Source organism: Salvelinus sp. IW2-2015, unplaced genomic scaffold, assembly GCF_002910315.2.
Source record: "Salvelinus sp. IW2-2015 unplaced genomic scaffold, ASM291031v2 Un_scaffold2259, whole genome shotgun sequence".
Taxonomy (NCBI): Eukaryota; Metazoa; Chordata; class Actinopteri; order Salmoniformes; family Salmonidae; genus Salvelinus; species Salvelinus sp. IW2-2015.
In genome coordinates, this window is record NW_019943588.1 from 74,868 (window position 1) to 86,709 (window position 11,842).

General features: G+C 46.7%; 1 long non-coding RNA gene across 1 annotated transcript in view; it reads left to right on the top strand.

The window, feature by feature from the left end:
• LOC112073427 (uncharacterized) overlaps positions 1–11,842 on the top strand; it is a 157,038-nt gene that overhangs the window by 39,252 nt on the left and 105,944 nt on the right. The window lies entirely within an intron of this gene.

Sequence of the window (11,842 nt, forward strand, 5' to 3'; positions counted from 1 at the left end):
TTCCTTTAGTGCACACTATGTTGCCAGGGCCCACAGGGGTGGGTCCGCGCTACTTTGAACCCGAGCCCTATGGCCTGTGGTCAAAGAAGTGCACTATATGGGAATAGGGTGCCATTTGGGAAGCCGATTCGGTCGGGAAGAATAGGACTGGTGCCCCTGGCTCTGACGCACACAACGACAGATGCCAGGCCTCTGTTTCAGAGCCCGCATGACCCGCGCACGTGTTGTTTCATAGAGACGTGTTTGTTTTAAAACACAAAGCCAATATTCACCTGTCGATGCATGATTGGTGCCCTACTGCTAACAACAGTGCTACAGGGATCAGAGGGGAAAGCCCTACTGCTAACACAGTCTACAGGGAAGAGGGGAAAGCCCTAGAGTTGTTACAGTACCCAGTGAATCAGGGGAAAGGTCTTGAAGAGCGCAGTCTAAGACTGAGGGAAAGCCTACTGTGTTAACACACAGTCTACAGGATCAGAGGGGAAAGCCTACGCTAACACAGGCACAGTGATAGAGGGAAAGCCTACTGTGTTAAACACACAGTCTACAGGGATCAGAGGGAAAGCCCTACTGCTAACACAGGCTACAGGGACATTGGGGCTAACAACACAGTCTACAGGGATCAGAGGGGAAAGCCCTACAGCTAACAACACAGTCTACAGGGATTAAAGGGGAAAGCCCAACTGCTAACAACACAGTCTACAGGGATCAGAGGGGAAAGCCCTACAGTGATAACAATGATTTAGTTATTATGCTCTCATTATTTATATATACTGAACCAAAATATAAACGCAACATGCAACAATTTCAAAGATTTGACAGAGTTACAGTTTATATGAGGAAATCAGTCAATTGAAATAAATTCATTAGGACATAATCTATGGCTTTCACATCCGGCAGATGTCCTGTAGTTCCCGTGCTCCTCACGCTCAGCGTGTAAATATCGAGGTCGCGCAGGTTACGACGGGAGTAAGACTGGGAATACAGATATGCATCTGTTGGTCACAGATACCTTAAAGAAATGGGCCTCACAGTGGACTTCAGGATCTCGTCACGGTATCTCTGTGCATTCAAATTGCCATCGATAAAATACAATTGTGTTCGTTGTTCGTAGCTTATTCCTGCCCATAACGCCACCGCCTCCACGGGGCTCTCTGTTCACAACAACGTTGACATCAGCAAACCGCTGGCCCACACGCCGCCGTACACGTTGGTCTGGGTGAGGTCGGTTGGATGTGCGTCAACTTGTGCTTTTTAAGTGGTCAATATGGCAAAAAAAACAAAAAAACATTGACAGTTCTACAATTTGAGGACTGTGAACTTAGCAGAAGGTTTATCTGAGTATTACTGAGTAAGAGGAGGACGCGTGATATATCGCTGTGCTTTTTTAACGGTTTATTCTTTAGGAGCTAAAGCCGATCACGGGAGGGGGGGGGGGGAGGCATTGAGGTATTTTTCATATGAAGAAAAAAAAGATTAGTTCTACAATAATATGTAGAAGATCATTTGTAAAAATGTGTGTAGTTGTGAGAAGCCACAGCAGGAGGTTAAGAGAGCAGTCCGTTTTTTTAATTTATTTTTTAAAGCTTCAAATCGTTTAATATAGCTTATACTTCGCTAATGCTCTCTTGTCACCAAGCTTCTGTTGTGCCTCCCAAATTACACCCTCACCCTATTCCCTATGGGTCCTGGTCCAAAGTAGTGCACTAAATTAGGGAATAGAGTGCCAGCCCTGGTCAGAGGTAGTGCACTATATAGGGTGCCATTTGGAACACATCCTCTCTCTATCCGGTCTTGTAATGCCTGTTATTATTCCTCTGTAGCAATGTTGGTCAACAGTAGGATCGTGGACAAGCTAACGTTCAAAAAAACAATATATGATTATTGGTAAACAATATGTAATCGTAGAAAGACTAGACGAACATACATTTGTACGATCTTAATTTGAGCCAGTTTGCTACAGCAGGAAAATGATCCTTTGTGAAGGGCTCGATACATTTTCTTTTGAAAGGGAAAATCAGGTCTGAAATTTCAAAGTGGAAATTACAGACTTCAGAAGCCTTTTTTTTAAAACCTCAAATACACTACATGTTTTAAATGTGTTCCATTTAAAGGGGAGTTCTCTTGCAACAGGGTGGTCAAATTAAGATCCTACATCTGTACCCAACATTTCAGAATGGAAAAATGTGCTGTATTTCACAACTTGGCTCGTAATCAAAACTGTTGTTTCTATCAGATCCCTACTTATTGGTTATTTTAGTCACGATAACAGTTTAAACAAAAAGAAAAGATCGGACTGAAACAACATTTTGGGACATAGAGCAAATTTTATCGTAGAAAGACAGAGGCTACATACCAGAATGAAAGATATACTGCATTTATAACTACATATTCAAACTGTTAACATTTTCTTATGAAAGTCTCTGATAGAAGGAATTGATTTTAAAGCCTCTTTATAAAACCAGTGATAAGTGTTGGCCTTTATTACACTGCACAATGAAGGAGGAAAGTGGGCTGGAATGCCTAGGGAGAATGATCACAGGGTATTAACTACGGGAGAATCATCACAGGGTATTAACTACAGGAGAATCATCACAAGTTATTAACTACAGGGGAATCATCACAGGGTATTAACTACGGAGAGAATCATCACAAGGTAAACTACAGGGGAATCATGCACAGGGTATTAACTACAGGAGAATCATCACAGGTATTAACTACAAGGAGAATCATCACAGGGTATTAACTACAGGAGAATCATACACAGTATTAACTACAGAATCATCACAGGGTATTAACTACAGGAGAATCATCACAAGGTATTAACTACAGGGGAATCATCACAGGTATTAACTACGGAGAATCATCACAAGGGTATTAACTACATGGAGATCATCAGCAAGGTATTAACTACAGGGAATCATCACAGGGTATACTACAGCGAATACATCACACGCGTCACTTAACTACAGGGAGAATCATCACAAGTATTAACTACAGGGAATTCATCACAGGGTATTAACTACCGGAGAGATCAATCACCAAGTATTAAAACACAGGAGATCATCACACAGGTATAACTACAGGATCTCACACGGTATTAAATAACTACACGGTGCGCAGAATCCAATACACAAGGTCATTAACTACAGGACGAATGCATCACAGGGTATTAACTACAGGAGAATCATCACAGTAACGGCAAGACTTAATTAACCTACAGGCGGAATCTCACACGGCAGGTCATTAACCTACACGGGCAACATCATCACAGGGTATTAATTACAGGAGGAGAATAAACAGTATAGAATAAACAGTATAGTACAGGAAGGTAGAATTTATAGTCCAATATTTGTGTGGATTGTGGATTGGGGGATGCGGGGCAGTGTATAAACTGAGCAAGATAATAACAGTCTGGTAGCAGCAGTTGTGGTGACTGTGTGTGTGTAGCATGAATGTACACAGTGTATAAAACGTTAGCACATTTCTTATATTGAGTTGCACCCCCATTTGCTGTAGGCGTCACTACACCCCCTTTCATCACTGGATGGGTGGGAGCACGGTCCCGGTAACGTACAGGGCCGTCTTCACCTACCTGCTGGTAGGCCTTGTGGTCGTGGACAGGGCACGTTCCGTACCAGGCCGTGATGCAACCGGCCAGGACGCTGTCGATGGTGCAGCGGTAGTATTTGGAGAGGACACGGGCGACAGCCGCCTTTAGGAAGTAGAGACCCTATTGTGCCCTCTTGATGTGGTGTTGTTGGTCTATGTCAAGTCCTCGGTGACGTGTTAGCGCCGTGTGAATAGCGATTGGAAATGGCATCTTCCGTGGATCTGTTGGAGCGGTAGGTGAATTGGAGTGGGTCCAGTGGGTCTGGCATGCTGACCTTGTTGTAGACCATGACCAACCTCACGAGGGCACTTCAGGGTGAGCACAACGGGAGGCTTCGGTTGGCACCACACAGCTGGATTTGCCCTTGTAGTCTGTGATAGTCTGTAGTCTTTGCCACTTGCGATGTGAGTCTGAGTTGTCGGAACATCAATCCAAGTTTGAGGCTGTATGGTACCTGCTTGCCTTGTACGCGTCGCACGCCACAGAGTCGTCAGGGTTCGTTCTGCTGGCATTGAATGCTGCAGTACAGGCTCTTAGCATTGCACGGATATCTCCGTTTACCCAGGGTTTTTGGTTGAAGTATGTCCGGATCGTTTTTTTTGTGGCCACATCATCAACACATCTCCTAATGAAGCCTGTGACTGACGATGTATATTCCTCAATGTGGATGGGTGAGCCCTGGGTGGATTCATCTTTGAACATATTCCAATTAGTATTGTCAAAAGAGTCCTGCAGCATTGAGTCTGCCTCCTCTGTCCAGCACCTCACTATTCTGTGTTGGTGGCTCCCTCCTGAGTTGCTGCTTGTAGGCGGGGAGTAGGAACAGAGAGATGTGATCTGATTGGCTGAAGTGGGGGCAGGTGATGGCTGTGTACGCGTCACAGATGTTTGTGTGTACATGGTCAAGCACGCTGGATCTTGTTGTTGGGCAGGATACATATTGGTAATAAATTAGACGGGCTTGGTTAAAGTCATCCGCAACAATAAACTCTGCTTCTGGGTGAGAGGATTCTTGTACAGTTCGCTGAGTGATGCCTCGGTGTTTGCTTGTACACAGCTGTGATAATAACAGGTGAATTCTGTTGGCATATAGTGGGGTTGGTCCCTCTGCGATTGAAGCCTTCCTCTGAGTTCACGAAGGTTCTGTTCAGGCGATTGGACATGAAACCATCAGGATACGAGGAAGAGGAGGCCGTGTACCCCGTCTTGGAGTCTTCCCTTTCCTTCCTCTTCTTCGTGGCCGCTGTTGCCCTTAGGTCATCTCAGCCAAGAGCAACAGGTAAGGGGAACACATGGAGTGAATGTTGTAGTTCCAGCTCTGGGAGGCCGAGAGAGAAAAGTGTGTAGCTTCTGATTCATGAACCAGAAGTGTTTTGTCGGTGGTAGGAAATGATTACATGAACATTCAGAGCAGACTAAGTCATAATTAATGAAAAAATTGCCATTAAAAAAAGCCATAAAAAAAGCGAGGTCGAGCAGGAACCGGCAAGACTCTCGCCCTCCTCAGCGACGCCATTACTCCATTCAGCAGTAATTCTTCATCCATTGTTACGTTTCCTTTTAACTTAGGACTGGTTTGACTCCCCAATTTCATTATGAAGTGGAAAAGTCTGAAATAGGTATACTTAGAGAATAAAATAAATAAATATACTTTTTTTGCAGAAGAGCTTTATTTTCTATAATTGAACAAATTAGTGAAACGATGTCCCAGAAGGTTGTTATTCACAGTTTAACGTTATCAGTTCAGTTGAATATTAAAGTATTTATTTTGTATAGGACATTAGTGGCTTTGTAACCCAATGTTACTAGTCATATAATTCACAGTTTAAGGTTATCCAGTTATGTAAGAAGATGTTGATTTAAATCTAACGTATTTGTGAAGTTCTGCACGAATCAATTGTCCGATGTTATTTGTATCATCCTTGAGTCTTTTGCAGCAATGCATCCTCAACAATAGTTTAGCCTTGTATCTGTCTTGGGTTTTTACGAAGAAAATACTTTTTGATGAACTTGAAAAACACAATGCTGTTACATGAAGGGTTGTTTTGTGATCAATAGACCACGAACGCAGCTTCTCTCCTTCAAGGTAGGGATGTTGTAGTGGAAGCTGTCTCCTCTTAGGCCTGTCTTTGACTGCGTTTACACGGGCAGCCCAATTCTGATCTTTTGCCCAATTTATTGGCAAAAGAGCTCATCTGATTGGTCAAAAAAAAGAAACAACATTTGGCTGGCTGTGTAAACACAGCCTTTGAGAACCAGAGCAGAAATGTGTTTGTGGGAGATATTACCAGCACAGCCTCACATGCCATAACAAAGCAATACAATCAGAACTGCTCCCGTCAGGGTCGTGTCCCTAATGGTACCCTACTTCCAATGGGCCCAGGTTAAAAGAAGTGCACTATATAGGGAATAGGGTGGTTATGGGCCCAGGTAAAAAGAAGTGCACTATATATAGGGAATCGTGTAACATTTGAGCCTCAAACTCAGTCTGTTCTGCAGGGCCAGGCAGACTGTTACCCTGAACGTGTCCTTCTCTGTCTGTCTCTGTGTGTGGTCTGTAGGTCTGTCTGTCTCTGTGTGTGGTCTGTAGGTCTGTCTGTCTCTGTGTGTGGTCTGTAGGTCTGTCTCTGTGTGTGGTCTGTAGGTTCTGTCTCTCTTGTTTGTGTGGTCTGTAGGTCTGTCTGTCTCTGTGTGTGGTCTGTAGGTTCTGTCTCTGTGGTGTGGTCTGTAGGTCTGTCTGTCTCTGTGTGTGTGGTCTGTAGTCTGTCCTGTCTCTGTGTGTGGTCTGTAGGTCTGTCTCTCTGTGTGTGGTTCTGTAGGTCTGTCTTGTGTTGTGGTCTGTAGGTCTGTCTCTTGTGTTTGGTCTGTAGGTCTGTCTGTCTCTGTGTGTGGTCTGTAGTCTGTCTGTCTCTGTGTGTGGTCTGTAGGTCTGTCTGTCTCTGTGTGTGGTCTGTAGGTCTGTCTGTCTCTGTGTGTGTCTGTAGGTCTGTCTGTCTCTGTGTGTGGTCTGTAGGTCTGTCTGTCTTGTGTGTGGTCTGTAGGTCTGTCTGTCTCTGTGTGTGTCTGTAGGTCTGTCTGTCTCTGTGTGTGGTCTGTAGGTCTGTCTGTCTCTGTGTGTGGTCTGTAGGTCTGTCTGTCTCTGTGTGTGGTCTGTAGGTCTGTCTGTCTCTGTGTGTGGTCTGTAGGTCTGTCTTCTCTCTGTGGTGTGGTCTGTAGGTCTGTCTGTCTCTGTGTATGGTCTGTAGGTTCTGTCTCTCTCTGTGTGTGGTCTGTAGGTCTGTCTCTCTCTGTGTGTGGTCTGTAGGTCTGTCTCTCTCTGTGTGTGGTCTGTAGGTCTGTCTCTCTCTGTGTTTGTCTGTAGGTCTGTCTCTTCTCTTGTGTGTGGTCTGTAGGTCTGTCTCTCTCTTGTGTGTGGTCTGTAGGTCTGTCTGTCTCTGTGTGTGGTCTGTAGGTCTGTCTCTGTGTGTGGTCTGTAGGTCTGTCTCTCTGTGTGTGTCTGTGTCTGCTTGTTGTGTGGTCTGTAGGTCTGTCTCTCTTGTGTGTGGTTCTGTCTCTCTCTTGTGTGTCTGTAGGTCTGTCTTGTGGTTGGTCTGTCTCTCTCGTGTGTGTGGTCTGTAGGTCTGTCTCTCTCTGTGTGTGGTCTGTAGGTCTGTCTCTCTCTGTGTTTGGTCTGTAGGTCTGTCTCTCTCTGTGTGTGGTCTGTAGGTCTGTCTCTGTGTGTGGTCTGTAGGTCTGTCTCTGTGTGTGGTCTGTAGGTCTGTCTGTCTCTGTGTGTGGTCTGTAGGTCTGTCTGTCTCTGTGTGTGGTCTGTAGGTCTGTCTCTGTGTGTGGTCTGTCTTCTTCTGTGTGTGGTCTGTAGGTCTGTCTGTCTCTGTGTGTGGTCTGTAGGTCTCTCTGTGTTTGGTCGAGGTCTGTCTGTCTCTGTGTGTGGTCTGTAGGTCTGTCTGTCTCTGTGTGTGGTCTGTAGGTCTGTCTGTCTCTGTGTGTGGTCTGTAGGTCTGTCTCTCTCTGTGTTTGGTCTGTAGGTCTGTCTGTCTCTGTGTTTGGTCTGTAGGTCTGTCTCTGTGTGTGGTCTGTAGGTCTGTCTCTGTGTGTGGTCTGTAGGTCTGTCTCTGTGTTTGTCTGTAGGTCTGTCTCTCTCTGTGTGTGGTCTGTAGGTCTGTCTGTCTCTTTGTGTGGTCTGTAGGTCTGTCTCTCTCTGTGTGTGGTCTGTAGGTCTGTCTCTCTCTGTGTTTGGTCTGTAGGTCTGTCTCTCTCTGTGTGTGGTCTGTAGGTCTGTCTCTCTCTGTGTTTGGTCTGTAGGTCTGTCTCTCTCTGTGTGTGGTCTGTAGGTCTGTCTCTCTCTGTGTGTGGTCTGTAGGTCTGTCTCTCTCTGTGTTTGGTCTGTAGGTCTGTCTGTCTCTGTTGTGGTCTGTAGGTCTGTCTGTCTCTGTGTTTGGTTCGTGGTCTGTCTGTCTCTGTGTGTGGTCTGTAGGTCTGTCTGTCTCTGTGTTTGGTCTGTAGGTCTGTCTCTCTCTGTGTGTGGTCTGTAGGTCTGTCTGTCTCTGTGTGTGGTCTGTAGGTCTGTCTCTCTCTGTGTGTGGTCTGTAGGTCTGTCTCTCTCTGTGTTTGGTCTGTAGGTCTGTCTCTCTCTGTGTGTGGTCTGTAGGTCTGTCTCTCTCTGTGTTTTGGTCTGTAGGCTGTCTCTCTCTGTGTGTGGTCTGTAGTCTGTCTCTTCTCTGTGTGTGGTCTGTAGGTCTGTTCTTCTCTGTGTTTGGTCTGTAGGTCTGTCTGTCTCTGTGGTGTGGTCTGTAGGTCTGTCTGTTCTGTGTTTGGTCTGTAGTCTGTCTGTCTCTGTGTGTGGTCTGTAGGTCTGTCTGTCTCTGTGTTTGGTCTGTAGGTCTGTCTGTCTCTGTGTGTGGTCTGTAGGTCTGTCTTCTCTGTGTGTGGTCTGTAGGTCTGTCTCTCTCTGTGTTGTGGTCTGTAGGTCTGTCTGCTCTCTGTGTGTGGTCTGTAGGTCTGTCTGTCTCTGTGTGTGGTCTGTCTCTCTCTGTGTGTGGTCTGTAGGTCTCTCTCTGTGTGTGGTCTGTAGGTCTCTCGCTGTGTGTGGTCTGTAGGTCTGTCTCTCTCACTCACTGTTGGGATTAATTGCCATAGTCCCCAGTGATCCACGACTGAAATTGCCTACTGACCCAAATCATCCAGTTGGCAGGAATGAAGGAAGGCCCTCCCTCTCCCAGTACGTACTGGCAGGGCTATAGGCCTACTCCTAGAGACAGACAGAGACTGTCTCCTAGCCCCACTTCACCCCTCTCTCCCCCTCTCTCCTGGAGAACCCATTCACTTGACCTGGTAAATACCAGCTTGGTCAACTACTGGTCAATCCTTGATATCATCTATAAGTATAATATGTACTGGTTTGAACTAGGGATGAGATACTGAAGATCTTAGTCACCTTTCTGAAGCTCAGGAGGCTGAAGGCTCTTTCAGAGATAATGGACAGGAAGTTGTAGGCCTCATCAAGATGTGCAGAGATAATGGACAGGAAGTTGTAGGCCTCATCAAGACGTGCAGAGATAATGGACAGGAAGTTGTAGGCATCATCAAGATGTGCAGAGATAATGGACAGGAAGTTGTAGGCCTCATCAAGATGTGCAGAGATAATGGACAGGAAGTTGTAGGCCTAATCAAGATGTGCAGAGATAATGGACAGGAAGTTGTAGGCCTAATCAAGAACAAGACGTGCAGAGATAATGGACAGGAAGTTGTAGGCCTCATCAAGATGTGCAGAGATAATGGACAGAAAGTTGTAGGCCTAATCAAGATGTGCAGAGAGATAATGGACAGGAAGTTGTGGCCTAATCAAGACGTGCAGCGATAATGGACAGGAAGTTGTAGGCCTAATCAAAGATGTGCAGAGATAATGGACAGGAAGGTTTGTAGGCTCATCAAGACGTGCAGCGATAACGGACAGGAAGTGTAGGCCTCATCAAGACGTGCAGCGATATGGAAGCAGGAAGTTGTAGGCCTAATCAAGACGTGGCACAGTTGTCACTTTAACCTAGCTGGTATTGCTTTGTCAATCTTGTCATGTTAAGTGATACGGCCCGAGGGGTGTGGTATATGGCCAAATATACCACGGCTAAGGCTGTTCTTTCACACGACGCAACGTGGGTTCCTGGATTCAGTCCTTAGCCGTGGTACGTTGGTCATATACCACAAACCCCGAGGTGCCTTACTGCTGTTTATAAACTGGTTACCAATGTATAAAAGAGTAAAAATACATGTTTTGTCGTATCTGTGATATCCACGGCTTTCAGCCAATCAGCATTCAGGGCTCGAATGACCCAGTTTATATGTTTTCTATAACGTCACATCCACCGGCCTCATAGCAGGGATTATAACGTCACCCTCCACCCGGCCTCATAGCGGGATTATAACGTCACATCCACCCAGCCTCATAGCAGGGATATAACGTCACATCCACCGGCTTTATAGCAGGGATTATAAGCACATCCACCCGGCTTTATAGCAGGGATTATAACGTCACATCCACCCAGCCTCATGGCAGGGATTATTAATGTCACCTCCACCCAGCCTCATAGCAGGGATTATAACGTCACATCCACCCGGCCTCATAGCAGGGATTATAACGTCAACATCCACCGGCCTCATGGCAGGGATTATAACGTCACATCCACCCGGCCTCATAGCAGGGATTATAACGTCACATCCACCCGGCCTCATAGCAGGGATTATAACGTCCATCCACCGGCCTCATAGCAGGAGATTATAACGTCACATCCATCCGGCTTTATGGCAGGGATTATAACGTCACATCCACCCGCTTTATGGCAGGGATTATAACGTCACATCCCACCCAGCCTCAATAGCAGGGATTATAATGTCACCTCCACCAGCCTCATAGCAGGGATTATAACGTCATCCACCCGGCCTCATAGCAGGATTATAACGTCACATCCACCCGGCCTCATGCAGGATTATAAGTCACATCCACCGCTCATAGCAGGGATTATAACGTCACCTCCACCCAGCCTCATGGCAGGGATTATAACGTCACTTCCACCCAGGCTCATGGCAGGGATTATAACGTCACATCACCCGGCCTCATAGCAGGGATTATAACGTCACTCCACCCAGCCTCATGGCAGGGATTATAACGTCACATCCACCCGGCCTCATTGCAGGGATTATAACGTCAATCCACCGGCCTCATGGCAGGGATATAACGTCACTCCACCAGCTCATAGCAGGGATTATAACGTCACATCCACCCGGCTTTATAGCAGGGATTATAATCACATCCACCAGCCTCATAGCAGGGATTATAACGTCACGTCCACCGGCCTCATAGCAGGGATTATAACGTCACATCCACCCAGCTCATAGCAGGGATTATAACGTCACCTCCACCCAGCTCATAGCAGGGATTATAACGTCACATCCACCCGGCCTCAATGGCAGGGATTATAACGTCACATCCACCCAGCCTCATAGCAGGATTATAACGTCACTCCACCCGGCCTCATAGCAGGGATTATAACGTCACATCCACCCAGCCTCATAGCAGGGATTATAACGTCACCTCACCCGGCCTCATAGCAGGGATTATAACGTCACTCCACCCGGCCTCATAGCAGGGATTAACGTCACCTCCACCCGGCCTCATAGCAGGGATTATAACGTCACACTTCCACCGGCCTCATAGCAGGGATTATAACGTCACTCCACCCGGCCTCATGCAGGGATTATACGCACATCCACCCGGCCTCATAGCAGGGATTATAACGTCACATCCACCGGCCTCAATAGCAGGGATTATAACGTCACATCCACCCGGCCTCATGCAGGGTTATAACGTCACCTCCACCGGCCTCGTAGCAGGGATTATAACGTCACCCTCCACCCGGCTCGTAGCAGGGATTATAACGTCCACATCCACCCAGCCTCGTAGCAGGGATTATAACGTCACATCCACCGGCTCGTAGCAGGGATTAATAACGTCCACATCACACCCGCCTGTAGCAGGGATTATAACTCAATCCACCCAGCCTCGTAGCAGGGATTATAACGTCACATCCACCGGCCTCTAAGCAGGGATTATAACGTCACCTCCCACCCAGCCTCATAGCAGGGATTATAACGTCACATCCACCCGGCTTTATAGCAGGGATTATAACGTCACATCCACACCAGCCTCATAGCAGGGATTATAAACGTAACGTCCAC